Source organism: Cetorhinus maximus, chromosome 8, assembly GCF_964194155.1.
Source record: "Cetorhinus maximus chromosome 8, sCetMax3.hap1.1, whole genome shotgun sequence".
Taxonomy (NCBI): Eukaryota; Metazoa; Chordata; class Chondrichthyes; order Lamniformes; family Cetorhinidae; genus Cetorhinus; species Cetorhinus maximus.
Window position 1 is genome coordinate 74,634,831 of NC_135886.1, and position 22,732 is coordinate 74,657,562.

The 22,732-nt window shown below is 45.5% G+C and overlaps 1 protein-coding gene across 2 annotated transcripts in view; it reads left to right on the forward strand.

The window, feature by feature from the left end:
• xpnpep2 (X-prolyl aminopeptidase (aminopeptidase P) 2, membrane-bound) overlaps positions 1–22,732 on the forward strand; it is a 157,862-nt gene that overhangs the window by 1,356 nt on the left and 133,774 nt on the right. The window lies entirely within an intron of this gene.

Consider the following 22,732-nt stretch of genomic DNA (forward strand, 5'->3'; position numbering starts at 1 on the left):
GAATCATAATCAAGGATAGTGATCTTATTTTTAAGTTTGGTCACTCATTTCTTATTTACTTATTGCTGGCCATTAACCTGATCAAAGATCTTTGTCACAAGTCTTCTTTTGGTAATAGAACCTTAAATTTTTAAAGAAACTTGAGTCCACTGGTTGCAATATAACGTAGCATTGAATAGAGGCAGATGAACTGGTTCAGGGAGGCCATGCTTTTTTATGTCATGGGTTAGTAATTGATTGGAAAGTAGGGAACAGAGAGCAGGGATAAAAGGAATATTCTCTGATTAATGGGATGTAACAAGCGCTTCTCCCCAGGAATACTTACTGGAGTCTCAGCAATTTTACCATAAATATAAATGACTTGGATGAAGGTGAGAGTGACTGCCCTTGACATCAAGGCCCATTTGACCAAGTGTGGCATCAAGATGCCCTGGCAAAACTGGAGTTAATGGGAATCGGGGGGAAACTCTCCACTGGTTGGAGTCATACCTAGCACAAAAGAAGACGTTTGTGGTTGTTGGAGGTCAATCATCTCAGCCCCAGGACATCACTGCAGGAGTTCCTCAGGGTAGTGTCCTCGGCCCAAACATCTTCAGCTGCTTAATCAATGACCTTCCTTCCATCATATGGTCAGAAGTGGAGATGTTTGCTGATGATTGCACAATGTTCAGCACCATTCGCGACTCTTCAGATACTGAAGCAGTCCCTGTCCGAATGCAGCAAGACCTGGACAATATCCAGGCTTTGGCTGACAAGTGGCAAGTAACATTCGCACCACACAAGTGCCAGGCAATGACCATCTCCAACAAGAGAGAATCTAACCACCTTCCCTTGACATTCAGTGGCATTACCATCACTGAATCCCCCACTATCAACATCCTGGGGGTTACCATTGACCAGAAACTGAACTGGACTAGCCATATAACAACTGTGGCTAAAAGAGCAGGTTAGAGGCTAGGAATCTTGCGACGTGTAACTCACCTGCTGACTCCCCAAAGTCTGTCCATCAAGGCACAATTCAGGAGTGTGATGGAATACTCCCCACTTGCCTGGATGAGTGCAACTCCCACAACACTCAAGAAGCTTGACACCTTCCAGGACAAAGCAGCCCACTTGATTGGTACCACATCCACAAACACTCATTCCCTCCATCACCAACGCACAGCAGCAGCAGTGTATACCATCTATAAGATATACTGCGGGAATTCACCAAGGCTCCTTTGACACCGCCTTCCAAATCCACGACCACTACCATCTAGAAGAACAAAGGCAGCAGATACATGGGAACAGCACCACCTGGAAGTTCCCCTCCAAGTCACTCACCATCCTGACTTGGAAATATATCGTCGTTCCTTCACTGTCGCTGGGTCAAAATCCTGGAACTCCCTCTGTCACAGTGCTGTTGGGTTAACTACTGATTATATAATCAATGCTCATGACTCTATCGTAAAGAGATTACTAAAGCAGTAAACCAGTTAGCCCTCGAGCCTGTTCCACCATTGAGTTAATGGTGGCTGGCATATACCACAACTTACTTGATAGCCTTATTTAACAAACATCTATCCATCTCAGTCTTGAAAGTTCTAATTGACCCAGCAGCCTCAGCCTTTTGAGGAGATAGTTCCATGTTGCCACTACACTTTGCGTAAATAAAAAAGTACTTTCTAAATTTACTTCCTGAATGGCATATAGCTCTCATTTTAAGATCAGTGTTCCAAGGGTGTAGTTTTTCTGTATTTACCTGTTGAATACTTTTCTCATCTTAAAGACTTCAGTTCAATTGCCTTTTAACCTTCTAAACTAAAGGGAATACAAACCATGCTAATGCAACCTGTCCTCATAATTTGGTTCGCTAACCCCTAGTATCTGGCGATCTGCACTTTGCCCCTCCAAGGCCAATTTTATCCTTTTGAGTTTCAATGCCCAAAATGGAACACAAGATTATAGATGGGGTCTGACCAAGCCCCTGTACAATGGAAGCATCATTTCCTCCCTTTTGTATTCCAGCCTTCTTGATATAAATGGCACCATTCCATTAGCCTTTTTGATAGCTTTTTCTAGCTGTGCATTAGCTTTTAGTGATTTTTCTAAATGGACACCCTATCCTTTTCCTCCTCCCTCCTTTTCCTCTTCTAGCCTCTCACCACTAAGAAAACTATTTTGATTTGTCTTTCTTGAATCCAAACTGGGCGATCTCACCACCTCTCACATGAACTCCATCTTTCTTGGTTTTGCCCACAATCCTATATAATCTCCTTCTCCCTTCCAACCTACTATGCCTCCTAAGATTGCCATCTGTAAGTTTGGATATACAGCTCTCCATTTTTTTTATTCATTCACAGGATGTGGGCTTCATTGGCTGGGCCAGCATTTATTGCCCATCCCTAGTTGCCCTTGAGACGGTGGTGGTGAGCTGCCTTCATGAACCACTGCAGTCCATGTAGAAACTTTCCATCATGCACAACATTCCTATCAATGGCAGCTTAGAGTTATTGTGTAGGTCTGTGTAGGTCTTGCCATCATAATGCACAGAAAGGTCTGAATTTTCCAAGTTTGCAAAATCCTAGGGTGGTAAGTGAGAATGGGGAGGTAGCAAAATAGTCCTCGAAGAACTTTCCACCCAAGTTTACTAGAGTTACACCAAAAACTAGTTCACAATACTTAATCTCCTTGCTGTAAAATAGTATTGGAATACAAGCCTTACATAGCACTCAACAACACAAGATGGCTCCAGTCATCCATGTCATAAAATATACCACTATGAGCTGGATATTAATGGAGTTGGGGAGACTCCGTGGAGGGATGAAAATGGCAGCCAGGACCTGATTCCAGGATTCCCAATCCTATTCCTGGGGTTCCTGATTTTAAAGAATGGCTTTTAAGGGTGTGGGCTAGTTTGGGTCGTGAGCTCACACCCTGTATTCCTGGCCTGGCTGGCTCCATTGTGGGGATAGGCATGTCCTAGTCCTCCACAGTTTTCATGGAGTCGGGCCAGCTTTTCAAAGAGTCATGATTCACAGCACCTTGGAGGTGAGAGGTAAATTCAAAAGGCCCTCATCGTGCCTGCCTATGCCAAGGTATACCTTCCACGAACCCCTGAAGGCCCCTTATGCTCCCCTCCATGCCAAGCTTTGGCACTTCAATGTCCACTCACCCACAATACACTGTATAAAACAAATAAACCTTACTGTGACAACAGGATGCGTTTTAAAAAAAACCTTTAAAGTAAAACAGTCATTCATTGATAACTTCCCACTTTTAAAAATAAAATCCTCTTTACTACAGCCAGATAGAAATGTCAATCATCCGGACCCTAACAAGTATCAATAGCTAAAACTGTAAGCACTTGAAGGAGGAAACAGTGGCATAGTGATATTGTCACTGGACTAGAGACCCAGAGTAATGCTGTGGGGACCTGGGTTTGAATCCCACTACAGCAGATGGTGGAATTTGAATTCAATTATAATCTGGAATTAAAAGTCTAACGATGACCATGAAACTATTGTCAATTGCCATAAAATCCCCTATGGTTCACTAATCCCCTTTTAGGGAAGGGGAAATCTGCTGTCCTTACCTGGTCGGGCCTACGTGTGACTCCAGGTTCACAACAATGTGATTGACTCTGAAATGGCCTAGCAAACCACTCAGTTGAATCAAACCACACAAAAAATTGGGTAAGAAATGAAACCAGATGGACTAACCAGCATCAGCCTAGGTACCAAAAATGATAACGGCAAAATGAGCCCTATCGACCCTGCAAGGTCCTCCTTATTAACATCTGGGGGCTTGTGCCAAAATTGGGAGAGCTGTCTCACAGACTAGTCAAGCAACAGCCTGACATAATCATCCTCATGGAATTATACCTTAAAGATAATGTCCCAGACACCACCATCAATATCCCTGAGTATGTCCTGTGGCACCAGCAGGACAGACCCAGCAGAGGTGGCAGCACAGAGGTATCCAGCAGGAGGGAGTTGCCCTGGGAGTCTTCAACATCGACTCCAGACCCCATGAACTCTCATGGCATCAGATCAAACATGGTCAAGGAAACCTCCTGCTTATTACCACCTGTCGTTTTCTCCACGCACCGCCCCCCACCCCCCATCATCAGATGATGAATCAATATTCCTCCATGTTGAACACCACTTGGAGGAAGCACTGACCTGACGGTGGCCAGGCTGCAGAAGTACTCTGGGTGAGGGACTTCAATGTCCATCACCAAGAATGGCTCGGTAGCACCACTAGAGAGTGAGCTGCCTGAGTCCTAAAGGACATAGCTGCTCGACTGGGTTTGCAGCAGATGGTGAGGGAACCAATAAGGAGGAAAAATATACTTGACCTTATCCTCACCAACCTGCCTGCCGCAGATGCATATGTCCATGACTGTATCAGTGGGAATGACCACAGCGCAGTCCTTGTGGAGACAAAGTCACGTCTTCATATTGAGGGTGCCCTCCACTGTGCTGTGTGGCACTACCACCGTGTTAAATTGGATAGATTTCAAACAGATCTAGCAACTCAAGACTGGGCAGCCATAAGACGATATGGAGCATCAGCAGCAGCAGAATTGTACTCGGCCACAATCTGTAACCTCATGGCCCAGCATATCTCTCACCCTACCCATTACTAACAAGCCAGGGGATCAACCCTGGCTCAATGAAGAGTGCAGGAAAGCATGCCAGGAGCAGCACCTAAAAATGAGGTGTCAACCGGCTAAGCTACAACACAGGACTACTTGTGTGCCAAGCAGCATAAGCAGCAAGCAATAGGCAGAACCAAGTGATTCCACAACCAATGGATCTAAACCCTGCAGTCCTGCCACATCCAGTCATGAATCGTATTGGACAATTAAGCAACTCACTGGAGGAGGAGACTCCACAAATATCCCCATCCTCAATGATGAGGGAGCCCAGCGCAGCAGTGTAAAAGATAAGGTTGAAGCAACAATCTTTAGCCAGAAGTGCTGAGTAGATGATCCATCTTGGCCTCCTCCGAAGGTCCCCAGCATCACAGATGCCAGTCGTCAGCCAATTTGATTCACTCCACGTGATATCAAGAAACAGCTGAAGGCACTGGATACTGCAAAGGCTATGGACCCTGACGATATTCTGGCAATAGTACTGAAGACTTGTGCTCCAGAACTTGCCATGGCCCTAGCCAAGCTCTTCCAGCTACAACACTGGCATCTACCCAGTAATGTGGAAAATTGCCCAGTTATGTCCTGTACACAAAAAGCAGGACAAATCCAATTCGACCAATTGCCATCCCATCAGTCTACTCTTGATCATCAGTAAATTAATGGAAGGTGTCATCAACAGTGCTATCAAGCATCACTTGCTTAGCATTGTACTGCTCACTGGCAATATTTTGGGCTCTGCCAGGGCCACTCGGCTCCTGACTTCATTATGGCCTTGGGTCAAACATGGACCAAAGGGCAAGACACCAGAGGTGGTGTGAATGACTGCCCTTGACACCAAGGCAGCATTTGACACTGTGTGGCACCAAGGAGCCCTAGCAAAACTGGAGTCAGTGGGAATCGGGGGGGAAAACTCTCCACTGGTTGGGGTCATGCCTAGTACAAAGGAAGATAGTTGTGGTTGTTGGAAGTAGATCATTTCAGCATCACTGCTGCAAGAGTTCCTCAGGGTGGTGTCATCGGCCCAAACATCTTCAGCTGCTTCATCAATGACCTTCTTTCCATCATAAGGTCAGAAGTGGGGATGTTCGCTGATGATTGCACTATGTTCATCAACATTCACGACTCCTCAGATACTGAAGCAGCCCATGTCCAAATGCAGTAAGACCTGGACAATATCCAGGCTTAGGCTGACAAGTGGCAAGTAAAATTTGTGCCACACAAGCATCAGGCAATGACCATCTCCAACAAGAGAGAATCTAACGATTGCCCCTTGACATTCAATGGCATACCATCACTGAATCACCCACTGTCAACATCCTGGGGGTTACCCTTCACTTGGAACTGAACTGAACCAGCCATATAAAGACTGTGGCTACAAGACCAGGCCAAAGGCTGGGAATCCTGTGGCGAGTAACTCACCTCCTGACTCGCCAAAGCCTGTCCACCATCTACAAGGCACATGTCAGGAGTGTGATTGAACTCTTTCCAAAAGCCTGGATGAGTGCAGCTCCAACAACACTCAAGAAGACACCATCCAGGACAAAGCAGCCCGATTGATTGGCACCCCATCCACAAACATTCACTCCCTCCACTACCGACATATAATGGCAGCAGCGTGTGCCATCTACAAGATGCACTGCAGGAACTCACCAAAGCTCCTTAGACAGCACCTTCCAAACTCATGACTGCTACCGTCCAGAAAGACAAGGGCAGCAGTTACAAAGGAATACCACCACCTGGAATTTCCCCTCCAAGCCAATCATCATCCTGACAAGGAAATAGATTGCCATTCCTTCTTTGACACTGGGTCAAAATCCTGGAATTCCCTCCCTAACAGCACTGTGGGTGTACCTACACCACATGGACCGTAGCGGTTCAAGAAGGCAGCTTACCACCACCACCTCACAGGCAATTAGGGATGGGCATTAAATACTGGCCTAGCCAGTGATGCCCATATTCTATATAAAGAAAACTTGAAACCTCTTTACCTTTTGTAAATAAACTTTGTGAAATTGTCAGAAGAGATCAGAGAACCAGAGCTATCAATCAAACAATGTTTTCTCTGGGGCTTGGTGTAGTACTCTCATGGATTTCTGGGCTCTAGCCAATCCTCAGTATGCATTCTATCCAGGACACTTGAGCAAACTATCCTGAACCTAGACAGAGGGCGCTACTCATCCCCTTTCTACATATATGGCAGAAAGTATTAAAGTTTCTGAGAAATAATCTGTATGTTCTACGACAAAGTCCACTTCAACTTTACAGAAAGAAAGGACCTTGTCAGCTGGTTCAGGATTTTCCGTTCTCTGTTTTAACTGTCAGTTTCCAATGGTGCCAAACTAGATGGACTCTGTCAATCATCCACCTAATGTTGCATCAAGAACTCAATTCTAATATTATTGGACTGGACTTTAAAATGAACTGTTTGTGGTAATTCAGGTACTATATTTTTGGGCCACTTCTGGGAAGAGCACAATCGATATCTCACCACAGCCACTTCTGGGTTCCCAATCCAGAATTGAGACCAATATTGGGATTGTGCCCCAACCAGAAAAATTGAACCCTTAGTGTCTGTCAGATATAAATAATCATTATGAAGTTCAGCAATGAAAAGAAAATTGGTATGACAAGTGAGTGCTATCATAGTATCAATTTTAAACAATTAAATGCAGCAATAAGGAACTTAAGGTTATTTTTGGATGGATGAACTATGATTGCCCAAATAGCTTTTCTCATAGATAAATGCCTTGTGAATCTTGCAAAATACACGCATTAGCTATACACAATGACCTTTGTGCTTGTCTTCTCATTGCACATGCTTTAAGAGAGTTATATTGCCAACAACTGTGCAAGGATTATTTGGCAGGGTTTTAAAGGCGTTGCAATGTCAAAATGTCCACTGTATTAAACAGTTTTTTTTTTAGCTTTCAAAAAGTAATTGGATCTAAACTGGGTTGAATTCTTCAGAGTAAGGTTACAGTTAGGGCCATTGCTATTTATGTTGTTACATTTATTAAGCGTGATAAAGTACCCCTTATTAAAAGAACAAAAATAAATGAAACAGGAGTAGACCACACAGCCTGTCGAGCCTGCTCCAACTTCAATATGATCATGGCTGTTCTTCAGCTTCAACACCCAGTATCCTCTTCACTCTCCATATCTCTTGATCCCTGAGAAATCAAAAATCTGTCTATCCCAGCCTTAAGTATATTCAACGATGGAGCTTCTATAACCCTCTGTGGTAGAGAATTCCATAAGTTCACAACCCTTTTAGTGAAGAAATTTCTCATCTGCGTCCTAAATGAGCGATTGCTTGCCTAATCCTATGTCCCCATGTTTTTGATCCCCATCCAGGCGAAACAACCTCTCAGTGTCTACTTTGTCAAGCCCCTTCAGAATCTTGTATGTTTCAATGAGATCACCTCTCATTCTTCATAACTCCAAAGTGTATAAGCCCAATTTACTCAGCCTATCATTTCAGGAACAACGCTAGTGAACCTTCACTGTACCGCCTCCAAGGCAAATATACCCTTCCTTTGATGTGGAGACCAAAACTGTGCAAAGTACTTCAGGTGTGATCTCACCAAAGCCTGTTGTAGCAAGACTTCCTTATTCTTCTACTCCAATCTCCTTGCAATATAGGCCAGCGCACCATTTTCCTTCCTAATTGCTTGTTGTACCTGCATGCCATCTTTCTGTGTTCCTTATATGGGTACACCCAAGTTCCTCTGAACATTTGCAAGTTTTAAAAAATAGTCTGCCTGCAAAAGTGATAAAAGTGTAAATAATATTCAGGAATCAAGGTATCATTTGGAATTTCCACATTTCTTTGGAGAGAAGGTTGAATAGAATCTGCTCTGATAGCGCTTAAACATGCTTTGGAAAAAGAGCACAAACTTGCAAATTTCCACAAATATCTGGGCAGGTCATTAGATGGCCTGGCATACTGCTTACAGTTACCAGTCAGAATAGTTGTCACTTGAAACTGTGTGTGTGATCCTATTTATTCTTCTTTACATCTGTTTTATATATTTTCAATGCATTATATAAGCATGTGTTTTTGGACAGTTGTAATCATTGGTTTCAGTGAACCTCTTAGCAGCCATGACAATCACAAGTGCAGGCATCATGAATAAATCTGACTACCATAAGTAGGGATCTTTCCTAAATGCCAGATGAAACAATCAGGTAGAATTTCTAATAAGGGTACTGTAGTAATTATGGTTTTATTTAGTGTGTAATGTACCTTTAAGAAGAATACTTGTCAGGTGAGATCACATGATCTGTAGTACCAATAGGAGAGTAGCGCAGTCTATCTCTGGAGTTGGTGTAGAGATACAGTTGAAGTTGGAAGCACACCTATATTGTAAATAAACTTGAAGTTTCCACCCAAGAAGTGTGCAGATCAACTCTATCATTAATAGTACAACTCGGCCACTCTACAACAAACTGGCGATGAGGATAAAACAGGATTGAATAGAATAAATCAAGTTAGAAAGAAATCAGCACTGTGCCTTGCCCAGTGATTGTAAGTAGCAAGCTCCGTTAGAACTGAAGAAGTTATCCTCTCTCAAAATACCACAATTTGGGAGAATTGATCCTTTTGAACCTACCACAGGTGATTGGTCTCAATACAAAGAATGCCTCACGTTCTTTTCTCAAGCGAATGAGATTATGGGGGAAGAGAAGAGGCAAATGATCCTCTTGAGTACTTGTGGGAGCAAAACTTATGGTTTTATTCGAAGTTTAATGGCACCAAGTGCCCCAGATTTGAAGAATTTTGATGAACTGGTGGACCCCGTGAAAGGTCATTTTCAACCAAATCCCTCAGTCATGATGCAGAGGTTCAGGTTTAATTCGCGAAATAGAGCCCCAGGCGAGACAACTGCATGTTACATGGCAAATTTGAAGCAGCTAACGGAACATTGTGAGTTCGGTATGACTCTGAATGACATGCATAAGGACCATTTAGTGTATGGTGTGAAAGAGGACGATATTCAGAAATGATTATTGTCCAAAGTGAATCTGGATTTCAAGAAGTCGCTTGAGATTGCACTTTCCATGGCTAGCACTGTAAGAGATTCAAAAGCAATAAAGGATGCGCAAAATGGCGCCATCCTTCACATCGGGTGGGAAACATCAGCTGAAAGAGGTGTGATAAAGCAAGACTCTGCCGAGAAGTGGGAAACAGCCCCCACTAGCTGAAGAATAAAGAAAAATAACTTTAGTGGCAAGATTGAAGAATAATTTTAATAGAGGTGGAAACAATTTGTCTTTTAGCAATTGGCAGTTTAAAAAAATTGAATGCTACTTTTGTCATAGAAATAGACATATGATGAGGCAATGCAAGGAAAGACTCAAGCTTGTAAACAAAAGAAGAAGCCCAATGAATTCTACAATGTAGAAGAGCCTGAAACAACAAATTCAGACATTTTCTCGTTTAATCTGAAAGTTGGAAAGACACAAGCAATATTTGTCACAGTGAAAGTAAATGGCAAACCTGTTAGAATGGAAGTGGACAGGAGAGCTTCCACTACATTAATTGGGGAACACACCTTCAGATATTCAAATAATGGTGAACATCAATTTATGTTTAGAAGAAACAGATGGCAAGCTTAAAACATATACGGATGAAGACATTCAAGTAAAAGGCATAAGCAGAGTAACTGTCCATTATGGAAGCCAATCGGCAAAGCTACCCGGGATGATGGTAGCAGGTGAAGGGCCAAGCCTCCTGGGGTGAAATTGGTTAAAGGAGGTTAAGTTAGAATGGGCTGAAATTTTCCAGTTGAGAGCAAGTGGGATACCAGAGCTACTTAGAAAGTACGCCACTGTCTTTAAGGATGAACTGGGGAAAATCCAGGGCCTGCAGGCCAAGATTCATGGGGATCCAGAAGCAACCGCTCGCTTCATGAAGGCAAGACCGGTGCCATATGCCCTGAGAGAAAAAGTCGACATCAAATTGACCAGACTAGAGAAACTGGGCATTATACAACCTGTTCAGTTCTCTCAGTTCTCAGAATGGGCAGCACCCATAGTCCCCCTCCTTAAACCTGACCAAAGTGTCCAAATTTGTAGAGACTGCAAACTGATGGTTAATTAAATAGCTAAGCTAGACAGGCACACCATTCCAAAAATCAAAGACCTGTATGCCAAGCTGGCAGGAGGGGTAATGTACACAAAGCTTGACATGAGTCATGATTATCAACAGAGTTGGACAATGCCTCCTGGGAATTTGTCACAATTAATACCCTCGAAGGGTTGTACCAATATACACGATTGCCTTTTAGTATCTCCTCTGCTTGTGCCATCTTTCAGAGAACAATGAAAAGCTTACTGCAGAGACTGCCCCAGGTTGTAGTCTATTTAGATGATATATTGGTGACAGGATTCACTGAAAAAGAGCATTTGGCAAACTTAGAAGTCTTAAAACATTTCTTGCAAGCTGGAGTGCATTTAAAAAAAGAAAAGTGCATGTTCCAAGTGAGGGAGGTAATCTGTTTGGGTCACCGTGTAGATTCACAGGGCCTCCACCCAGTTGAGGAGAAAGTGAGAGCCATAAGAGGCACCTGCACTAAAGAACGCCTCGGAGCTCAAATCATTCCTAGGAATGATCAACTATTATGGGCGGTTCTTACCCAATTTGTCTATAGTCCTGGCCCCCCTCATTCTCTACTCAAAAAGAACCAACGTTGATCTTGGGAGGCACCCCAGAAAGAAGCTTTCATGAAGGTGAAACAATTGTTGTACTTGTCCAATCTATTAGTGCATTATGACCAGACGAAAGAATTGGTGCTGACATGTGATGCATCTTCCTACGGAATGGAAGCAGTATGCTCTCATCGGATGGACGACAGCACAGAACAGCCAATAGGTTACATAGGTTGAACACTCACCACAGTGGGAAAGGGATACTCGCAGATAGAAAAAGAAGGCCTGTCCATCATCTTTGATGTCAAGAAACTTCACCAGTACGTACACGGCAGCCATTTTACAATCGCTTCAGACCACAAGCCATTGCTAGGATTGTTTAGTGAGGACAAGTCTATACCACCCATAGCCTCAGCAAGAAAACAATGATGGGCTATAATCCTGGCAGCATACATACACACTTTCGTACATGCCCTTAGTCGTTTGCCTTTACAAGAAAATGATGAGCACGTCCCAGTTCCACAGGAACTTGTTTTACTGTTAAATTTCTTAGATTCCTCGCCTGTATGTGCTCTACAGATCAGAGACTGGACAAGTTGGCACCCACCCCTATCTCAAGTACAAGACCATGGTTGGTCACAGGAGTATCTGATGAAATGAAATCGTACTTCAACAGAAGGCATGAAATAACCAGCCAGGATGGCATCTTATTGTGGGGAGCACAAGTGATAGTTCCTCCAAAGGGAGGGAACCACTTTTAATTGAACTACACCGAGCCCATCCAGGAATTTCCTGAATGAAGACCATAGCACGCAGCTATCTATGGTGGCCAGGGATGGATGGTGAAATAGAGAGTTTAGTAAAGCACTGTGTGCAATGTCAGCAGCTGCAAAAGCTGCCAGTGACAGCTCCCTTCCACCCATGGGAGTGGCCAGGTAGCCCCTGGATGCGGTTACACATTGACTACATTAGACCTTTCCTGGGAACGATGTTTCTGCTCATTGTCGATGCCCATTTAAAATGGTTGGATATATATGCAGTCAAGTCACCAACATCGGCCGCTACAATTGAGAAACTACATCAAAGTTTTGCCATTCACGGACTACCGGAAGTAGTCATTTCCAAGAACGGCGCACGATTTACGAGTGCTGAGTTTCAACAGTTTATCAGCATCAACAGTATCACCCTTGTAAAAACTGTACCGTTCCACCCTTCCTCAAACAGACTGGCTGAAAGGGCAGTTCAAATATTCAAGGCAGGCATGAAAAAGCTAACTGGTGATTCCTTGGCAACCAAGCTAGCACACTTTTTCTTTTTCAATACCGGGCTACCCCTCACACAACAACAGGGGTCACATCTGCAGAGTTATTGTTGAAATGCCATCTCAGGATAAGATTGAGCTTAATAATGCCGAATTCAGAAGGGAAGGTAGAAAGGAGTCAGGAAAGCCAGAAAACTAGAACCTGGCATATTCCTGAGAGGAAATTTACCGTGGGAGAGCCGGTATATGTGAAAAACTTCAGGGAAGGATCAAAGTGGTTACCGAGTGAAATGAGTGCGGTGACTGGACCTCTATCTTACCACGTGGAGGCGGAAGGCCGGATCATTCATAAATATGTGGACCATTTAAGGATGAGAGATGCAAATCACCAAGATGTGGATCCACCAGTGATCATGACTGGGTCTGCGTTTGCTGTGGAGGATATTCAACCCAGGACTGACATGTCTGATGTTCCTGTAAGAGTTGAGGATACAGAACTGCAAGTGCCCACCGAAGCCCCTGATGTTCTGGAAACTCCGGAAAAGGAGGTTCCTGACAAAGAATCTGAAGTTGTAGAGCTGCGACGTTCTAATACATATCAGGAAACCACCTGAAAGACTGAACTTGTAAATTCCTTACCCAATGTAAATATGATGTTGTCTTGAAAAATATGTACTTGTAAATATAATATGTATAGCCTAGTTAAAGGGGGAGGAATGTAGTAATTATGGTTTTATTTAGTGTGTAATGTACCTTAAAGAATAATACTTGTTAAGCAAGATCACATGATCTGTAGTAACTAATAGGAGAGTAGTGTGGGCTACCTCTGGAGTCAGTGTAGAGATAGAGTTGGAGTTGAAAGCACATGTGTCGTTGCTGCTGAGTATACTGTAAATAAACTTAAGGTTTCCACCCAAGAAGTGTCTGCAGATCAACTCTATCACTAATAGTACAACTCGGCCATCCTACAACAGGTACAATGTTATTAAACATGAGCTCCCTCAAGTTCAGAGTTAATAGCACCCACTTTAAATTCCTTCTTCCACCGCAAACCCCCCCCCCACCACCACCACCCCCCCCCTCCAAACTAGCCCACTGGGATTAATTGTCACACACTCTGGCAGTCACAAACAGGGCACTAACAGGAAAAAAATTGTAATACTTGCTAGGATGCCGCCGCCATCTTGACTCAGGTAACCCAGGTAGCCACCAGTTTCCAGGCTCAGCTTTATTTAAATATTTAAATAGGGATTCTCTCATGCAAATAGGGCTGAGCCACAGCTGACACTTTAGGAGGCCAGCCCAGTGCAAAATGTCAGAAAAGTGTGAATTCTAACCTCAACAGGAGTGATTGCTACCACCAAGTCATGGCAAGCACCGTAAACCTGTAAATATAACAGATAAACAGTATTTTATATTTATACTCAGCAATTATAAATTTGGTATACAAAAGGGTACTTTGTATCTTCAATAGTAGCATTCCAAGTGGCCGACAGCCCAGCGCAGTGAGACATTGACATTGTTCAGAAGACATGAATGTTGTAGACTGGCACTGTCCAAGGTCCAGTACTGCCTGCTGAGGGATATACTCAAACTGGGGACAGCCACCAAAAAAGCTAAATGAGGAAAGGCCATAGTTTATGGCTGTCCCACCATAGCAACACCAAGGGGCTGGAACCAGTGTAAAATCTCTTGGGCCATATTGATCAGAAAATGTTTAATCTAATGTAAATGTAGAAGCAATCTGTATTATAACTGGAGTGAGATACCCTAGAGTGCCATGTACTGTGCTTAGCCAAATTGACCTGTGAACTGCCACATTTGAATTGTACTGTAATGTTTCTTAATAAATTTAATTAATAAAGAATATTTTTGGAAAAAGCCAGTGTTGAAAATTCAAGTTTTTAATCTTCCCTGAACACGTGAAATATAACTTAGTGTAAAAAAAACTGAGGGAATTGTCCTGAATACTGTGTAAGATTCCTTTGGTGCTAAATATGCATAAATCAAAGAAAATAAGAATTGTGCCATTTGGAATCCTGCATGATAATTTGTTGCTGGCAGTAATTTAAATCACAATTTTAAAACATGAAGGGTGATTTTTAGCTGCTGACCACCTGAAGAAGAGTGGTTGATAATCGCAGGATTGGCCTACCTTGATACTGAATGCTGCTTGATGCAATTTTTAGGGTAGGCCTGCAAATGGGCAAGCAGCATGTCTGCTTTCTGACCAATGAGAGAAATGCAGATTTGGGACCTCCACAAAAATACTGGAAGTTGCTAGTGCCCTTGCTTGACCTACTCTGAGAAAGGCAACTCCCTTCCCCCCCGCCAACGCACCCCCACCCCAATCACCCGAGTCTGACAAGCAAGCGAGCTAGTTCAGCGACTCTAGCTCCCAAAACCCACTGACAGCATTCAATGTAGCCCAATGCTGGTATCAGACACACCCATTCCATCAATTTCATTCCCATTTCAAACAGAGGTCAGAAATGGTTCCCAATGTTTGAACGTTTGATGTAACTAGCTATAACAAACTGCAAATGTGGATAGATGCCCTCTTAAGTGCACATAAAAGATTTTTGTTACGTTATTCTCAGACTTCTTGTGCTGTTTGTTGAGGTCATACTGGACAAATAGAAGTTGAAAGGCCATCATCTATAACTGTGATATCCCAAATAGAACACAGCCATTAGCAGCACTGCTACTTTTAGAAGAATGATTTCCATTAGCTCTGAAACCACTTGAATAAATAATACTAGGATAAATACAGGGCAGAGTCCAACATAACATACACAATCTAGTGAACTTCTACAAGAGTAGTTGCTAATGCTCTTAAGGTTGCCCAATCCCAGTGGAGCAAGCATAACCAGTAAATGTTTTGAATTTAAAGACATTGGGCGGAATTTTCTCAGATTTGCACTAAGTGCGGTAGCAGGTGGGTAAAACAACATTTTACCCACCGGCCACGATGGCAGGTTTTCACGCCGTATCATCCCAAACCCGTCACACTATTTATGCACTTCTGGGGAACACGGCATTTGCATGGCGAGCGGGCTCTCATTCGCCCACTCACCATCACCCCACCGCTATATCACGGCGGGCACAATATTTAAAGTCCAGGCTCAAGCACACATCTCGGTGCTTCCAAACCACCACTGCTGCACAAAAGACACGCCCCGAAACTGAAGAAGACTGCAGCCCCCAGGTTCAACGACGCATCCCTCGAGCGCCTTTTGGATGTCATGGAGGCCCACTGGGATGTCCCCTAACCCTGCTCTGGCTGCAGGATGGGCAGCAACAACACTAACCCAGCTTGGGAGGTGGTGGCAGCAGTGGTCAGCGCCAATGCCCTTCAAAAGAGTACAGCCACCCAGTGCTGCAAGAGGATGACTGATCTCCTCCATTCCGCCAGGGTAAGTCACTCTTCTCATCACTCTCAAATCATGCACTCACAAACCCATCACACATCCACAAGGCCCTTTCGCTCACTGTCGGTTCAAGGGACATCACCATTCACTCTCTCACACACACCTTCATTGTCCTCATCCCATCCATAGGACCACTCACCACCCACACAGGCCAGGCATACTTATCATCTGGCCTGGCAGGGGTCCTGCTTACACCTTTCTACGTCTCTATTCATGCAAGACAAGCTGACACACAATAAGAGAGAGAGGTCTCAGACCGGTGCTGGAATGCCCGAATTCAAGGTCCTCACGGACTTTGAAAACAGAGCCATCCAGCTGACCAGCGAGGATCTAGACCAGTTCTGTGCTGACGGTGAGGTCGGCGCTGCTCTACCAAGTGAGGGTCTAGCAGTGCAACATCCATCAGGCAACCATGCTGTGAGCGATGTGTCCTTTTTCACAGGCCACTGCCATGCATTAATTATCTCCCGTTGCTTTCGCAGACACATCTGCCGAAAAGCTGACGGAGCTCATGACCCAGGGCCTCCAATCAAGTCCCGAAGAAACCTCTGAAGAGGAATCTGGAGGCACCGTCCTTGATGTTTCATCACAGCGCTCACCCACACCCTCCACCAATGCCGAGACACACACCTTGGTGGGACCTAGCTTTAGAATAGACACGGAATCACAATCTGATGAGCACATTGCACTTTCTGATCCAAAGTAGGTGGAGGCAGGGACTTCCCAGGTTTCTGGCATTCAGAGGATTCTGGAGGCCAGAGCTTTGCTGAGTCTGAATCAGGTGAAGAGCTTCTGGACTCGGTCATGTCACAGTTGCTGGAGCTGCAAAGGCAAGCTAGGGAACATCAGGAAGGGATGTCCACTGCACTCCTCAGATTGCAAGGCACGATGGAGGAGTCAGTCTGCCTTCAGTTTGAGGTGATAGCACCGCCATGCCAACACACCGAAGTTCACACTGGTAGGATGGCAGCCGCCATGGAGACCTTGGCCCAAGATGTCATTCCTGCACTGCTGCGTGGGCTCAACTCCATCGCTGATACCATAGTTGGCTTCCAACAGTGTGTACGCAAGAGGATGCCGAGCAGGTTGATCTCACTCCAGCTGCCCCTGCTTCTCAAGGAGTCAGCCTGGGGCCCGGGCGCCCATAGGGAGGAGGATCAGCAGGTGCACACTGGGCCCATCCATCCAGATGACTCAGAGTGTCCGGCCCATCCGACTCCCCTCTTCCTGTGACCTCAGTAGCTCCAGCTTCACAGGCCGGAGAGGGTGCCACTGCCACGCAGCAGGACCCTGAAAGCAGGCCAGGGCCCTCCAGGTCTCGGCCCTCCAGAGGGCACCCGCCAAAGTCATCACAGACAGAGTGCCGCAGTCAGCAGGCTGCCTCCACCTCTGCTGTGGATGTCCAGGGAGCAACAAGACGTAATGGCAGGGTTAGGACAGTTAAGGAGAATTAGTTGCACAGCCTGAGCACATGTGTTTATCACTTGCACACACTGTTCACTATTGTCAATAAACTCCCAAGAATGTCTCCCTGCCTATGGCTCCTTGTTCTGATGCGCAGTGTCCTTGTCACTCAGATGTGAAACCTTTCTGCACAAGATAAAAGGCAGGTGTCTCAGTCCAGGGCCTCTTCCCTGTGCTTTGTGCAGCCTTCAGACCAAAGTGATGGTCCGGCCTCACACTCCCTGGAAACATTACTGATACCTGCACCTCAACAGTGCTTGTCATTGCTGCCAGAATGTAGTGGGCAGACGCCACAGAGTTCCATCATTTTCTCGGTGTGCTCTCAGCACCTTTAAGGAGGGGCTGTCCCCCAGCTCTTCAGCATCTGTGACCAGTGATGCTGTGCTCCAGCTCCTGAAGGACTCAGGTGCTGAAGGTGGACAAAGCACCAGATGCATTTAAAGTTTCCTGGCTGCATTTCTATGATATGATCCTGATCACAGAGCACAAGCGAGCTTCCCTCGGCCAGACAGGAGTCAGACATTCTCAGAAGCTAAGTGAAGATTTATAGTGTGTCCTCACTGTATGTCGTCATCATCCTCCTGCAATCGAGCAACTGTTAGGGCCTCCACTGCGTCTCCATGACAGGAACATTCTCACAAAGGGTATTTGTACTGCCATAAGCCAGACTGGAGTCAAATGTTCACAAATGCGATGTGAGGAACTAGGGGATCACCTCACTGTATGTCGTCATCATCCTCCACAAATCTAGCAGCTATGTGGACCGCCCGAGTGCGCTTGCCTCATCTGGCCAGTGTGAGAGCCTCATCCCCGTCATCGTCGTCGCCGAGGACCTCTTCACCCTTATCCCCATCAGCGTCCTCCTCATCGGAGGAGACATGCAGCTCCTCCATCTCTTCCTCAGCCAGTTCATCTCCCCGTTGCAGCACCAGGTTGTAAAGGGCGCAGCAGACAACAAAGGTGTGTGACACCCTCAGCCGACTGTATTGCAGGGCTCCACCAGACCGGTCCAGGCATCAGAACCTCATCTTGTGGTCTGCTCCACAATGTTGCGAGCTACAGCATGACCCTCATTATATCATTGCTCTGCTGCAGTCTGAGGCTGCCGCACGGGCGTCATCAGCCATGGCCTCTGCGGGTAGCCCTTGTCCCTGAGGAGCCATCCCTGCAGCTTCTGTGGACCCTGGAAGACTCCTGGGATCTGCGAGCAACTCAGGATGTAGGTGTCGTGCACACTCCCTGGAAACCATGCGCACACCTGCAGGATGCGTTTCTGGTGTCTCACACCAGCTGCACATTCAGCGAATGGAACCCCTTGTGGTTGATGTAGACCACCATGTGTTGCGACAGAGATCTAAGTGCCATGTGAGTGCAGTCGATGGCACCCTGTACTTGTGGGAAACCCGAGATCTGGACAAATCCAATCACTACATCCTGGCTGTCCTGATCCCAGGCGAAATGCACAAAATTGTGTGTCCTCACAAAGATGGCATCCATGACCTCATAGGTGCATTTGCCAGTGAAGGCATGTGAGATCCCACAAAGGTCACCTGTGGAGCTCTGAAAGGAGCCACTGGCATAGAAATTGAGCACTGTGGTCAATTTCACGGCCTCTGGCAGTGAATGCCCTCCATGTCCCCGTGGCGCCAAATCCTGCAGTAGCTGGCAGATGTGACGAACCAGTTCCCTAGACATACGCAGACTTCAGCGACACTGGTTCTTGGTAATCTGCATGAATGAAAGACGCCATTTATAGACCCTGGGTGTCGCTAGGTGCCGGGTTACGACGGCCCACTGTGACTCTTGGGCGATGTGTGCGGCTCCATCTTTGAGGTTGCTGCTCCTGCCTCTGCACAGCCAGGAGCCACAGTTACTCTCTCCTCTGCCGTCTTCATGCTCTGTGGGCTGTCAGGCATACAGCTAGTTTACCAGTCTCCATGATCCTGATTCACTCCCCCTGCAGGATGAAAGAGAGAGACACGTGGTTAACATGGGTGTACTAAGAACCTGTCCTGGTTAAGTGTGAAAGCCCCTTAACACTTCCCGGAGAGTGCTGGCCACCACTTGGATGGCCAGAGGTTAGATGCATGGCTGCCTGAACCCCCACCACCTCCGTCCCACTCCACCCGACTGATTGGCAGCAACTTTGCCCATTGGACCGCATGCTGTGCTTTCAGCTCAGGCACAGGCATTCTCCTAACCCACACTGCAAGGCTGCACTGTTAGCTTGAACCATGGTGTTATGACACAGCAGTTGGTAAATCTAAGTTATTTAAAAATCACAGAAGGAAACTTTATACAACTGTGATAACCTATATTTTTAAGTGGTATGTTTGAAATGCAGCTCTAAATTCAGGAATCAGACCTCCAGTTCTCAAGAGGTTTTTATATCAAATTACATATGACATTTATCAATTTACATAAGTTAAACATATACACATGGTTACAAATTATTACTATCATAACTTTTAACAAATTCCCAAACTAATCTCCACTAAGACAACAGCAAACCATAGACTTTAAGCAGACACCAGGCAAAATTTTTTCACCTTGCAAATTCAAAATGATGTTCCTTTCACTTTGGTCCCTTTGCAGACACAGTGCTAAGCTTACAGACTTTGATCTTACATTGCCTGTGCTCTGCACACACAAAACTGCTATATGTTATACCCAGTACATCTCATTGAATGTAAATTCTCATTGTATCACCAGCCCTTTTGAACTCCACCTCTTCTAACAGTAAAACCGCTTTCATAGTACCAGTTTTATTAGTAATATAAACATTGTTTGGTCTCTCCTAACTAGGTGCCAGATCTCCATCCCCTTCTTGAATGCTCTAGTCAACAAAATGCAAATGCACTCTACCTTACTGTTCACACCTCAAAACTAATATACATCTAAGCACCCAGACTAACTGGCTTTAATCCAATTAAGACACACCCACAGATTATCCCTTTATTTTTAAAGAAATAATTTCCAATAACATTATGTACATTAATAGCTTCATGACGCATGGGGAGACTGGTTCAAAAGGGGTTGCAGACATTGCAAGGGCTGTGAGCACCTCCACCAGTCACTGCTCCATGGCCGGCTTTAGCGAGGAGATTGTACGTGTGCAGTCGTCCAACTGTTCTGCAGTCCACTAAGATGCTCAGGACTTTGCAGTCTGTGGTGGGAGGTGGTGGGGGTGGTTGGCGTGAAAAGCCTTGGAGCACTTGGTGGCACTTTGATGCCTCTGCATTGCTTGAGTGGGCAGATAAGCTAGAAGCCTGACTCCAAACATATCACTGTGGCTGTGCTTGAACTGTCTCAGTTTCAGAGGAATGGTCACTTTATATGAGGTGTCCCTAATGCGTGGTCACTTCCCTCATCCACCCTACCCCCCGCCCTGAATGCTTGTGCGCTATATTCAATGGCTGGGCTGCCCTGCCACCCCCCCACCCCACCCCCACCTCCGAGTCGCCTCAACGGCAAGGCTGCCCTTAACCCCCCTCCCCACCTGCCTCACAAGACACCTCAACAACAGGAACCCCAACCTCCCCCAGCGCCCCTGAAGCTTGAGGTCCAATGGGCAACCCTGGCAAGCATTGCACAATGTTACTCTGTACACGCCTCTGAGTTCCCCTCAAAGTGCAGGCCGCCAAGTACACTTCACTTATGGGCTGTTGTGAAATGGGTCAGCTCGCTTTCTCACCAATGTGGACGGATGATCCAGCAGGGGAGCAGAACGATTCCAGCGGGCTGGCCTGATAAAGGTATGCTGACGTATTACAATGAGGCTCCTGACATCCGATGGTGGGAAACACGGCCTGCTGTCAGCGGGCTGAGCGGACGTTCGTGAACTAGTTTCCCGCCGCCATAAAACCAATCGCACCATATTGTCCGCTCATGCCATCGATCACGCCCAACAACAGCGGGCACGGAAAATTCCACCCATGGGGATTGCATGTAGATGCAAGGGCATGAACTCCTCATTCTTTATTCAGGAAGAGGATATTTCTGCATCAGCGGAATATAGATGCAAACATCATAGTCCTGAATTCCATCTTACACACTGATTTAGTCAGTGCAAGGAACATGATTCAAAGTAATTATAAGACCTTCACTGTTATGTAAATTGCTGGAATGAGACACAGAAAATGCTTCAGAGGTATGCAGTCTCTTCTACAGGTTACAGAAACAAGAATAGTAAGTGAATCAGCTACTGACAGATAAAAGACAGGTTAAAACTTCAAATTGGACCCATCTGTAGAATACAGTTACGCTGCTTTACATCTTCAAAGTGGCTCTGAAATTCCAAGTCATATGATTTGCCACTGAAAGTCTGATCGAACAGGATGCCTGGTTGCTGAACTCATCCAATGATAATGTCATCCTGAATTCCATGCTCAGAAAATTTGAATATTCCCAGCAGATTGTCATCTTTTCTGGGCAAGCACTAGCACAAAGTCAGCCAATCAGGAAGAAGTATTTGGTATGTCAGATGGAGTGATGCTGAGCAAAGCTCTGAGCATAAGTCAGGGGTATGGGAGTGGAAGAGATGATGAGAGCTGTTCCTCCACAAAGGCTGGAATAGCAACTGCCTTGGCTGATGAGCCTAGGAACACAGGTTTCGGAGACACAAGGGGGAATTTTAACTCCCAAAAATAGGTGGGATGGAAGCAGGTGAGAAACGGTTGAATAACATGTTAGAATTTCAAAAATCTCAAACCTGACCCCAAAAGGCCTTCTTCCAGGTTTAATGGAGTCAAGTTAAGGGGTGGGTAGCCAGAAAACCCCCAGGATGAGGCTTGGTCCTTTAAATATGTTAATGAAGCTGCATGCAGCCTCAGATTTGACCTTTTTCACATGTTTGACTGTTGGGAAATCCAACAGCTCAAGGGAGGCAAGGACAGCTTTGGAGAGAAGGGAAGTGCCTTTACAGCACTGCCTGTGAGCCAAGAGCAACCAGAGTGCATCTCCCTGTCCCCTCTAGTTTACTTTCTTCCTCTGGATTGAATCCCCGCATTAGTTTCCTCCCTCCCCTAAGATAAAAGCAAAATACTGCGGGTGCTGGAAATCTGAAACAAAAACAAAAAGTGCTGGAAAAACTCAGCAGGTCTGACAGCATCTGTGAAGAGAAAGACAGAGTTAACGTTTCTAGTCCATATGACTTCTTCAGAGCTAAAGGGAAGTAGAAATGTGGTGAAATATGTACGGTTTAAGGGGGGGTGGGACAGGTGAAGCTGGATAGAAGGCCAGTGACAGGTGGAGGCAAAGGGCACCAAACACATCTTTCCTTCACCT